This window comes from Dioscorea cayenensis, chromosome 12 (assembly GCF_009730915.1).
Source record: "Dioscorea cayenensis subsp. rotundata cultivar TDr96_F1 chromosome 12, TDr96_F1_v2_PseudoChromosome.rev07_lg8_w22 25.fasta, whole genome shotgun sequence".
Taxonomy (NCBI): domain Eukaryota; kingdom Viridiplantae; phylum Streptophyta; class Magnoliopsida; order Dioscoreales; family Dioscoreaceae; genus Dioscorea; species Dioscorea cayenensis.
In genome coordinates, this window is record NC_052482.1 from 12,061,584 (window position 1) to 12,074,421 (window position 12,838).

The following is a 12,838-nucleotide window of genomic DNA, read 5'->3' on the forward strand; positions in this document are numbered from 1 at the left end:
TGGGGACATGTTCATCACATAAACCCCATCTCTGTATCTGCGCACCATGGCCATCGGTCTTATAGTGTCTACACCAAGGAGAGATGGTACAATCGTCTTCTCGGCCGCATAAATAGTGTCCAATAAACCCATCCCAATGATGAATCTGGTGATGTACAGACCTGAGAAGATCACCCCTACTCTCGCATACTGGCCCTGATGTCTCAAATACTCTGCCACAATGTGCCTAAGATATAGCTTCTCACTCTGTACCATGGAGTATAAGTAAAGTAATTCCTGTCCGCTCAAAACTCTGGTACTATCACTACAACCACTCACCGATTTGCTCAGGACTACGTGGATATATCTATAGCTCAGTTGGGAGAGACATGTGGCCTTCGACACTCCCGGCTTATACTGACCTTGGCCACACAATGTTCTATGAGCTCTCTGCGGATCAAACTACCGGGATAGTCCATCTGTAACTATGCGTACTCCTCTATATCAGTGAAAGCAACATCATACAATCCAAGCCAGATCGAGAATTGGGAGACAATCATGTTGTAGTACTGTCTAAATGCTCTGAATTATATAGTATTGATGCTCGAGAAACAATTGTATGAGTGATCAAACTCGAATAACGAGAGCACCTCTAACACGAGCATCAGAATAGCTAGCTCTCGAATCGACAGTAACCTGCACTAGCTACCGACTGAGAGGAGCTCATCAACTTCCTTAGAGACCACATCTCCTCTCTAGATCTCTCTGAGTGTATTCAAGTCTGGGAAACATGACAGCCAGAACTTGAGCTTCGATAGACACTCAAACTGAACCTAGTGTTCAGGGATCGCAAATTCCAACTACTCATGCTCGGGAGACAACTCTCGTGGATGCTTGCCGGTCGCTTTCGTAGTCCTGGGTGCCATATCTGTGAGAATTGAAAAGAAAATCGATCAAATAAAGTCACAAATCAATTCTGCAAAAATCCATACTGTCGTGTGAAAATTCTACACGCGCGTGTGGATCTTTGGGGTGTGAAAATGAAAAGGTAAAGGAGATTTACAATGAAAAATCACAGCCTTTTGAGTTCTGTACATAAACATGGGCGTGTGGAAATTCCCCACACTCATGTGTCTAAATAGGGGGCACCACAAGGGCAGACACACATCCCTGTGTGCTCTCAGGATAGCTTGAGTTACCTCTGAATGTATCCACAGGGGCGTGTGGAAATTCCACACGCCCGTGTGCCAGACTGATAGGGGCACCCACGCACCCCTGTGGCTTCTCTGCCCAGTTGAAGATTTGGCTAAGTGCTCCACACGCCCCTGTGGAAATTCCACACGAGCTTGTGGATACTCATAAGGATACTCAGAGGAGCACTCACACGCCCCTGTGTGCTCTCAGGATGGAGGAGAACTCTCTGTAGAGATTTACACCGGCGTGTGGTAATTACCCACCTCCGTGTGCCATTCACAGGGTCATCCATAGGGGCCTTGTGACTGTCACAAGGCGATTCACAGGGGCAAACACACGCCCCTGTGTCCTCTCGGGATGAGCTCTAAATGGAAACACACGGCCATGTGGTAATTCCACACGGTCGTGTGTTTTCTCAGGATGACTTAGAAAATTTACAAACTCTGCAAAAACTTTTTGCACACACAAAGCCTGCCTATGCTATAAAAAAATGACCAGAGAATCATGAAAAACATACTTAAACGACCAAAAAACTTCACCAATCACAATTAAGCACACAGACAACACCAATGATCCACAAGAAAAACACAGCAATAGCATTTTAAAGATTAAGACACCAATACTAAAGCTCTTATTCATGCAAATACTAAACTAAAACCCAGGAAAATAGTAAACACTTGGGTTGCCTCCCAATAAGCGCTTGTTTAACGTCACTAAGCTTGATGTACCTCTTCTTACCTCATGGAGGCTCATAAATGAAGGTTTCCTTCTTACTGACAACCTAAAAGCATGATGAACATAAACTTTTCAAGGTAGAGTGGGACTTATCGAGCTTGTTACGACACAAGGGTTCATCACCCTTACTCTGTGCTTGCACATCCCCATTAGCCTTGGACCGTTACTTATGGTGTCTCCTTGCTCGCTTCATCTTTGGATCATCCTCTTCATGATCCCCGGGGTAGGTTGAATCTTATCCTCTAGACCAAGAGATAAGACTTCTTTATTCTCCACTTCTTGATCTAGCACCCCTTCATATGGGTCCGGACACATCATCTCCTGTACGTATTCATCAATTAACTCATCAGTAGTATCATGAAAATAAAGAGTATCATCAAAATCAAGAGAATGTCGCATGGCTTCGACGAGGCAGTATGTCAACTTGTCATCACCAACTCATAAAATCAACTCCCAGTCATCCATGTCAATAAGAGCCTTGGAAGTGCGCAAGAACACCCTCCCAAGTATTAGTGGAATATTGACATCCTCATCCACATCCAACACTACAAAGTCTATAGGAAATATGTACTTGTCAACTTTCACAAGTACGTCTTCAATGATGCCCCTTGGATGCCTAACTGTTTGATCCGCCAAATAAAGTGTCATCCGAGTAGGCCTAGGCTCTCCTAAACCTAGTTTCTGAAAGAAAGTATAAGGCATGACATTAATGCTAGCCCCTAAATCCTCCAATGCCTTTTCTTCTCCCAAATTACCAATGTTGCATGGAATGATAAAACTTACAGTGTCCTTCTTCTTGTTCAGCATATTATTTTGCAACATCACCAAACATGAAGCATCTAGAATCACATATGCACTGTCCTCCAACTTCCTCTTGTGTTGGTCAATAGGTCCTTGAGAAACTTTGCATAACGAGGCATTTGAGACAACGCCTCTACAAATTGAATGTTTATGTGTAATTGCTTGAATAGACCCAAGAACTTCTTATATTGCTCATCATTTTGGTCATTTCTCAACCTTGAAGGGTAAGGGATTCTTGGCTTGTAAGGTGGGGGTGCCACCTCCTTCTCTTTTGCGATTTCCTCAACCTCCATGACCTCGGGTGACTAAACATTGGTCTTCTCACTCGGGAGCATACCATCAACTTCATGACCGCTTCTCAAAGTGATTGCCTTCACATGTTCTCTTGGATTGGTTTCTGTGTTGCTTGGCAAACTCCCTTGAGGTCTTTCCGAGAGTGACTTTGAAATTTGGCGCACTTAGTTCTCCAAGTTATGGAATGACACGGTGTTGTTGCGAAGTGTGGCCTTAACCGATTGAAATCTTCTATCCGATGATTGAATAGACTTGGTCAAAGCTTCTCTAAGTCGGTCATCTGGTTCTCCAACCCTGAAACTCTATTCTCCATGTTAGGGGCTTGTTGTTGTTATTGTTTTAAACTCGGCGGTGCCATAATCTTCTATTGCCCTTGATTACTGCAAGAAAGGTTTGGGTGGCTCCTCCACCCCGGATTGTAGGTATTGATTGCTATATGGATTTCCTTGACCTCTCATTGCATTACCCACAAAGTCAACCTATTCCACTGAGAATGTACCAAAAACAGAAATTGGGCAATTAGATGGAGCATGTCTTCCCCCATACCCAGTGCAACTAGTCACAGCCGCCACTCTAGGAGAAGTTAGAGTGTCTAACTTCTTGCTTAATGACTCAACTTGGCCTCGAATGAAGTAACTGCATCAATCTCATGAAGTCCGGCTACCTTTCTTCTATCCCTCATGTTCCACTGATAACTATTCATAGCCATTTCTTCAATGAGATGTCGGGCTTCTTTAAGGGTCTTGCTTCCTAAGGTAACTCCTACTGCAGCATCAAGTAATTGCTTTGTGCTTGGGTTTAACCGCTATAGAAAGTCTGAATAATTATCAACTCGGAAAAACAATGTTGAGGGTATTTCCGCAGGAGCTCCTTGAACCTATCCCATGTCTCAAAAAGAGACTCCAATTCTATTTGCATAAGAGAGGATATTTCATTCCTAAGCTTTTTAGATTTTTTGAGAGGGAAATATCTTGAAAGAAAAGCTTCTACAATCTCCTCCCATGTGGTGATCGATGCTCTAGGTAATAAATGTAGCCATTGCTTCGCTCTTCCTTTCAACGAAAATGGGAAGGCCCTCAACTTGATAGCATTATCTATAACACCATTAATCTTGAGGATATCGCACAATTCCAAGAAGTTCTCAATGTGATTGTTTGGATCCTCATCGGCCAAACCATAAAACTGTGCTAACTATTATAACATATGAATGAAGCCTAGCTTATGCTCAAAATTCTGAGCCGTAATTGGTGGCCGCATAATACTAGACTGCGTTCCAAGAACTAAAGGTCTGGCATAATCTGAGAGTATCCTCTACTGCTCATTCTGTTATGCCATAATATCAGACTCTTCAACTTCTATTTCAGCTTGATTAGACTATTCCTGCATAAGTTTTATGAATTCTTCTTCGAATGTCTGCATCACCTTCAACCAATGTCATAACCTAGAGCTTAAACCAAAGAAAAGTAAACAAATAAGAACAATGGAAAAATAAGAAATTGTGAAATAGAACAAGTGATGAATAGCTAAAATAGCGAAGTGCAAAGTATTTCCAAAATGCCTATTCCCCAGTAACGATGCCAAAAACATAACACACCCATTGTGAGTGTGTAATGCAAGTGCACAGGTTATCGAAGTAATAAAGTACCCCAGTGAGTGGGTAGTCATATCCATAGTGAATAGTGATCAAAAACACTGGGATTGCTACTTAACTATGATGAAGATGATTCAAGAGTGGTGTGAACAATATCAATGCAACAGAAATAAAAGAAAATAAGAAAGAAACGTAAGAGAATAATAAGAGAGGCAATAGATAGAAAGTGGAGCACCCAGACATTGCTCTCCCTAGGATTATTGTTTCAAGTGCAAGATCAATCATTATGTCTCCTAACTGATGTTTATTAAGTCATGGAAATCGTATAACACACGGTCCTAAACCTAAGGTTAACCAAGACTAATCCTACACTATACCCTGGTGGAAAGGAGTACTCTCGACACCTCACACTGTGTGGGGTTGCAAGAAGCTCTTGGGACTCCAAGTGATAAACCCTATTCCCTAATATATATCTAACGCTTTGGTCCAGGCGAAAGACACCTAGTCACAATTAAGCCCCAACACTAATGATTATTTCAAGGCTTTACTCTTTTGCTTGCGCAACTAAGCCCCAGTGGAGTTTCTTTCTTAGCATTTCACTTCATTGTGACCGCAAAGAACTCTTGGAATATGGAGGCAGCATAAATCACACCAGAAGGGAAAGGGGACATTTCGCTACCTCTCAATTCACCCACTCGACCCTCTCCAACCTTGCTTTGTTTAACCCTCATGGTGTGTCACTCATCCACAAAAATTAGCAAGATGGATTCTCAACCCTAGTGTCACTATAAGGGAAAATCAACTAAATAAGCATTCAAGATTGGAACTCAAATAAAAACATCAATTAAAGAAACATAATAAAAGGTTAATGAGATAATATCATCCTAGGGTTTACAAGTCCAAGCACTCACTAGGGGTTTAGCTCTCCATGGAGCAAGTTATAATCAATAATAAAATTAAATCTAAAAGCATGCAATCCATAAGTAAAAATCCCTTGTAGTCCATATCGATGGTCTTGTGGAGTGGCCTCGCCTTCTCCAAAGGTTCCCTCGTCAAGTCTAGGGCACATCTCATCGAATTGACGCCGATGAAAGGTCCCCTAATAACTATCTTCAGAAGGAATGCGGTCTTGAAGGCCAAAGAACAACTCCAAAAACCTTAACAAAGCCTCTCCAAACCCTAGCTGCGAGCGCCTACAAAGATGGGAAAAAGATGGGAAAAGAATCCTTTAAAACGTCTGAAATCACGGCTTAAATAGGGCTAGAATCGGGTATCGACACGAGCGTATGGAATTTCCACACGCCTATGTGAATTTCCAATAATCGAATGTCTGTGAGCTGTGAACGGTAACTGCTTCTGCAATTTTATACATTGATTAGCTACAGTAACTTCTACAATACTCTGCCAAAATGCTCTCGAAACCATACTTTTTATCGAGGCCACATGAATCGGCACACATTCATGCAGTAGATCGCGTTGCGTCATCAATAAAATCACATTGACGAAGATGTTGCTAGCATTTCACAAGTTAGAACACATGAGTGTTACTGCCTTTGTGCCTCTTCAAACTATGTATTCCCTTGAGCCCAATGGAGGTTGGCACACACTCACATGTCTTTGCGCACAATTTGTGTCTTCTCATTTGTTCACTAAAAGATTTCATCAACAAAATGCATCCATGATCTTCTTTTGGTTCCTTTCTGATAAGTGTCTAAATGTACGTATTTCTATATATGTATTGCTCACTTCTAGCATGTATTTTATTATAATTAATGCCCGTTATACGCTTAATCGTGTATTATTTGCTTTGCAGGGCACGGAGACGCCATGGAGGACACAAAGATACAATTTGGGCGAAAAAGAGAAGAAAACCAGGTCATGGTACTGTAGCATATTCCTTGTAGTAAAGTACTGTAGCCGAAGTACTGTATCTGAAGTACTGTAGCTGTGGTACTGTATCACCAACACTGTAGCTTTCACTATAAGACTCTTCTAGCATGGTTTAATGATGGCTTGTTCATTATTGTAAGAATCTTCTAGCATGGTTTAATGATCGATTTGAGTTACATACTTGTTGTTGTACTCTATTGAATCTTGTTTCACCTCTAGTATTGTCTTGTGCACTGAATCTTGTGTTGATGCCCTGGGAATAGCCAACATGACTACTCTAACTCTCTTGTATGCTTAACACACAACTTTGAGTATTTGGTCTTTGAGTACTAAGTTCTTTCATTCAATGAACTCTTAAGAACTTCGAGTCTTGTTGAGCTAGCCCTAGTTTTTGTGGCATGTAGAGTAGTCTAAAGACATGATCTAGGATGAATGTGAAAAAGAAAATGATGATGAGAAAAAAAGATAAAAAAATGAGTATATGTCAAGTATTCCTCCGCTAATGAAGCATGAATGCGTCTATGTAGATCATGAATCGAGTAGTTGGGTGGCTCTTGTGCCTAACCAAAGCATGTGCACCCTCCGAAAAGATTTTTTTGGTGCAGTCTATGTTAGTCGGACTCAAAAATATGAAATGAAAATAAAAAAAAAACCTAGTGATCTTGTTGACTACCTACTAAAAGTGTTGAGAAGAAAATGGGAGTTAGTTCAAGTTTAGGGCTTAGAAGGATCTTACTTGTAAATTGAAGTAGCACTTAGCATTTTAAGACTTCGTACTCTTGCTTGTTGAGTGTTTAGCATCTAGAGCTGTACTGATTGAAGTCAGTAGGCTAAACCAGGTCAGGGTAAATGAAATACGAGATTCACACACATGGCACAGACATATAAGAGGTGAGACAGGATCTTTCTTTTGTGCTTAATGTTTGTAACTCATTATCTATTTATCATTTTCCGATGCTTGTAGAGTCTTGTATTTATTTGAGCCGGAGGTAATACATTTAACCACTTATCATTATCTTTGTTTTTCATGATGTGTTTGCTTGGGGACAAGCAAATACTTAGGTGTGGGGATATTTGATAAGTGTCTAAATGTACGTATTTCTATATATGTATTGCTCGCTTCTAGCATGTATTTTATTATAATTAATGCCCGTTATGCGCTTAATCGTGTATTATTTGCTTTGCAGGGCACGGAGACGCCATAGAGGACACGAAGATACAATTTGGGCGAAAAAGAGAAGAAAACCAGGTCATGGTACTGTAGCATATTCATTCTAGTAAAGTATTGTAGCTGAAGTACTGTAGCAGTGGTACCGTAGCACCGACACTGTAGCTTTCACTGTAGCACATGGAGAGTTTTCATGGCAGAAATCGAATCATGGATACGGCCTCAATGCTTCCCGGTATAGAGCCCGGGATAATCACTGTAGCACAGAGGAAGTTGATTGATTGAAGGCGTACTGGCTCAATGTGGTGCTCATTGAGCCAGTATGGATACTATTGGCTGTGCATATGAGGAGTTTTCTTGCCCCGAACAGTGTCAATGAGGAGCTCAATGAGGTCCTCATCGAGCCAGTATACCACCTGGGGATTGATGGATCTTGGAGTAAATGAGGAGGGTTATAAAGAGCATCTTGGGGAAAAGAAAGGGGGACTTTTGGGGAGGATTTCTGGGAGACATTTTTGAGGGTTCTTGGCAGCCACCACTTGGGAAGAAGGAGAAAATGAAGATATTATATTCTTGAGGAGATTTGGGCTTGAAGCTTGGGAAGATCAAGGGTTTGAACTTCAAGGGGAAGCTTCATCATCAAGGGAGGAGAAGCATTCGGCACCTTTTGGGCTAGAAAAAGCGTCATTCGGCCGGCATTCTTCCTCCTCTTCATCATTCGGACTAGGGAGTGCCATTTATGCATTTACTTCTTGCTTTTGTTGTGTTTGAGACATTTATTTGTGTGATGGCACACTAGACCCCCAAGGCCACCGGATGTAGCTGAACCTTGGGGGGTTCATCATGTATTTTGGATGCTTCACTTTTATTTGGAATGCATTGGTGTGATTTGTGGTTTAGCTCATGTGCTTCATGCCTAGAACTATAATACGGAGAAATCCTTAGTTCTTACTTGAGTTGTACACGTAGACGTGACCTACTCACGTGTACTAGATCACTTTTGAGCTAAAAGTGGAGATCCTTGACCAACATGCCGAGAAATTGGATGTTGGTTGCCCCTCCGAACCATAAGGATAAACTTAGGTTAAGTGCATCCTTGTTGCGCGATCTCCATGTTCTTAACGCAATGGTAGGAATTTGACTAAGGAGAAATCCTTGTCATCATTTGTATGGAATTAGGGTTTGACTACCGAGAAATCGGGGTTGAACTATTGTTGAGATCCGTCGGTCTAAATCACCCATGCCATCTATTCTTTTGCATCCATGCATCATGGTGAACCCCTCTTGGGAATCCTCATCCCGAGGCCTATTCTTATCATTATTGTTCTTGCGATTTCCTTGCTTATTGTCGGACTGCTACACTTGTATTCTTATTTATATTATTGCACATATTAGAGTAACACCATGTTTCAATTGTAAGGTTAGAAAGTAAGTGTTGGAGGAGTAATAGGAGCTCCTTAGCCCCGTGGAATAATACGACCCCTGTGTCACTCACAGGGTATTACTTGACGATCCCGTACACTTGCGGGTAATCAATCACTTTCTTCCACACTTGTCTCCACAACCCTTCATGCACAAAAGAACACAAATACACATGAATAAGCGACAAAATCTGAGAAAAGTAATGCTCAATATAAGAAAAGAATACTTCTTATTACTAATACACAAGCACAGTCAAGTTCATCATTGGAACCTACACCTATCGAGACCTAGGTTCCCCCAACAGTTGATGAGATGCCACCGATATTGGCACATTGCTCTTCTTGAACCTATGATCATTTAGAAAGGCTCGAGAATGGTGTGGAAGTCATCCAGACCGATCTTGCTGCCATATATATGACGTAGATAGCAAACATACCGAGGTGATTGTTTGTTTTATTTCTTCTTACATTACACTTTATCAACACAATCATTATTCATCTTCGCTTGGTTTGGTGCCAATTTTAGTATTTTTATTCCCTACTCCCTGTGGATACGATACCCCACTCACTTGGGATTTATTACTTCGACAAACCCGTGCACTTGCGGGTCACACGCAAGGAGCATTGTCAAGTTTTTGGCACCATTGCTGGGGAGTAGGCATTTAGAGATACTTTGCACTTTGTTATCTTAGCCATTCGTCATTCATTCTACTTCACATCTTATTCTATCATCGTTCTGATTTGTTTTCTTTGTTTTGATGCAACTGCAGGTTATGACCCGAATGAATCCTTTGATATTGATTGAAGGTGATCCTGAACTTGAACGTACACTCAGATGAAAAGGTAAAGAACCCGTGCAAGAACCGTCAAATCTAGTTGAAATGGAAGTTTAAGGGTCTGACAACATGGCAGAATAGAATGAACAACAGAGAACACTTTCTGATTATGCCAGATCGTCAGTATTGGAGACACAATCCGGCACTGCGTGGCCCCCGATTACAGCACCGAACTTTGAGCTAAAACCAGCATTTATCCAAATGATACATCAGCCGACGCTGTTCAATGGTTTGGTAGATGAGGATCCAAACAACCATATTGAAATCTTCTTGGAAGTTTGTGACATGCTGAAGATTAACAATGTTACTGATGATGCTATAAGATTAAGAGCTTTCCCATTCTCTCTAAAAGAAAGAGAAAAGCAGTAGCTACATTCTTTACCACGAGCATCCATCACGACATGGAATGAAATGGTCAAAGCTTTTCTTGTAAAGTACTTCCCTCGGGGAAATCGGCGAAGTTTCATAATGAAATATCATCATTTGTTCAGATGGAGCTTGAATCCTTGTTTGAGACATGGGAGCGATTCAAGGACCTCCTGTGGAATTGTCCACAGCATGGTTTCCCCGAATGAATGATCATTCAGACCTTTTACAACCTGTTGAATCCAAGTACAAGACAACTTCTAGATGCCACCGTAGGAGGTACAATGGGGAACAAGACACTTGAAAAAGCTCAACAGTTGGTAGAGGAAATGGCCATGAATAGCTACCAATGCAATGCAAGGGAAAAGAATAAAATAGCCGGCCTCCATGAAATTGATGCGGTTACATCCTTAGCAGCCCAAGTAGAGGCATTGAGCAAGAAATTGGATACGTTGACTTCACCGAGGGTGGTCACGATCATTAGTTGTGATGGTTGTGGGGTTCACATATACCGTCTAATTATCCTATTTCAATTGCTACTTCATCCCTGACTAAACAAGTAAACTTTGTGGGCAATTCGGGAAGGGTACAAGGTAATTCTTAAAGTAACACCTACAACCAAGGGTGGAGGAACCACCCCAATTTTTCATAGAATAACCAAGGGCAGCAAAAGGCCATAGCACCACCAGGTTTTCAACAACAACAAGCCCCGAACATGGAGAATAGAGTTTCAAACTTGGAAACCTGGATGACCAACTTAGAGAAAGCCTTAACTAGATTTGTGCAATCTTCGGATACACGGTTCCAATCGGTCAAGGCTACACTTCATAACCATACCGCTTCATTGCACAATTTAGAAAATCAAGTGGGGTAAATTGTGAAGTCTCTATCGGAGAGACCACAAGGAAACTTGTCAAGTAATACAGAGACTAATCCGAGAGAACATGTGAAGGAGATCACTTTGAGAAGTAGTCATGAGGTTGATGGTAGGCTTCCAAGTGAGAAGACCTATGTTGAAGCACCTGAGGTCGTGGAGGTTGAGGAGAGACCTAACAAAGAGAAGGAGGTGGCACCACCACCTTACAAGCCAAGAATCCCGTATCCTTCAAGATTGAAGAATGACCAAAATGATGAGCAATACAAGAAGTTCTTGGGTCTTTTCAAGCAATAGCACATCAACATTCCTTCTGTGAAGGCCTCGTCTCAAATGCCTCGGTATGCTAAGTTCATGAAAGATCTTTTGACCAACAAGAGGAAGTTGGAGGAGAGTGTATCGGTGATCTTAGATGCCTCTTGTTCGGCGGTGTTGCAAAAGAATATGCAGAACAAGAAGAAAGACCCCGGAAGCTTTGTGATTCCGTGCAACATTGGCAATTTGGGTGAAGAGATGGCATTGGCGGATTTAGGGGCTAGTATTAACGTCATGCCATACTCATTCTTTTAGAAGCTAGGCTTGGGAGAGCCTAGGAACACTCGGATGACATTACAATTGGTGGACAGAATGGTGAGACATCCGAGGGGCATCATTGAAGACATGCTTGTCAAGGTGGACAAGTACTAAGGTAATGGAACAAGCACCACTCTTTGGGATTGATCAACTCATAAATTGCAAGAAAGAGATTTTGGGTTTGGAAGAAGACGTGGGTAGGATATTGAAGCCATCCAATGACCCACCTGTGCTAAGTTTGGACAATTCCCAACCCAAATTGTTTCCTTGGAGGCCAAAGGTAAGATGGTTGGACTCTCCAACATACATTCCATCCCATCAAGTAGATTTTTGGTTTAAAGGAAGTAGCTATGCAATGTCTAGTTGGGAGGAACACACTCTTTTTAAGCCTCCATAAGCTAAGCAAGAGATATGTCATGCTAAGTGACGCAAAACAAGCGCTTCTTGAGAGGCAACCCAAGCATTTATTGCTTTTCTAGATCTTAGTTTAGTTTTATATGAATAAGATCTTGAGAGTTGGTGTTTTGATTCTTATTTTCCGTTGCTATGTTTTTCCTGTGGATCATTGTAGTTTTTATGTGCTTAATTGCGTGTGGCGAAGTTCTTGGTCGTTCGAGCATGTTTTTCATGATTCTCTGATATAGGTTGCATTGTAGAAGCTAGCTCTAAGTGTGTTTACATGTTTAGGAATTTTCTGCAGAGCCTGGAGATTTTTCTAAGTAATCCAGAGAATGCACACAGCCGTGTGGAAATTCCACAAGGGCCTGTGTCTCTACTAAGAGCTCATCCCGAGACGACACAGAGGCGTGCATCTGCCCTGTGGACGACCTTGTCAAGGTTACATGCCCATGTAAAATTTCCACACGGGCGTGTGTTCCTCTACAAAGACTTAGAAATTTATCCTGAGTCCACAAGGGCGTGCGGGTTCCCCTGTGGATGATCCGGTGACAAACACACAGGCGTGGGTAATTTCCACACACCCGTGTGGATCTCTGCAAAGCAGTTCTCCTCCACCTCGAGAACACACAAGGGCGTGCGAGTGCCCCTGTGAGTGCCCTTGTGAATTTCCACACTCCCATGTAGAATTTCCACATGGGCGTGTGGATAACTTAGAGA

At 41.9% G+C, this 12,838-nt stretch overlaps 2 non-coding genes across 2 annotated transcripts; one reads left to right on the plus strand and one right to left on the minus strand.

The window, feature by feature from the left end:
- Nucleotides 1-3,841: 3,841 nt before the first annotated feature.
- On the plus strand, nt 3,842-3,948 carry LOC120274227. Its single transcript, XR_005540760.1, has one exon. It is a non-coding gene; the product is annotated as a small nucleolar RNA R71 (small nucleolar RNA).
- Nucleotides 3,949-10,368: 6,420 nt separating this feature from the next.
- On the minus strand, nt 10,369-10,474 carry LOC120274201. Its single transcript, XR_005540736.1, has one exon. It is a non-coding gene; the product is annotated as a small nucleolar RNA R71 (small nucleolar RNA).
- Nucleotides 10,475-12,838: the final 2,364 nt, after the last annotated feature.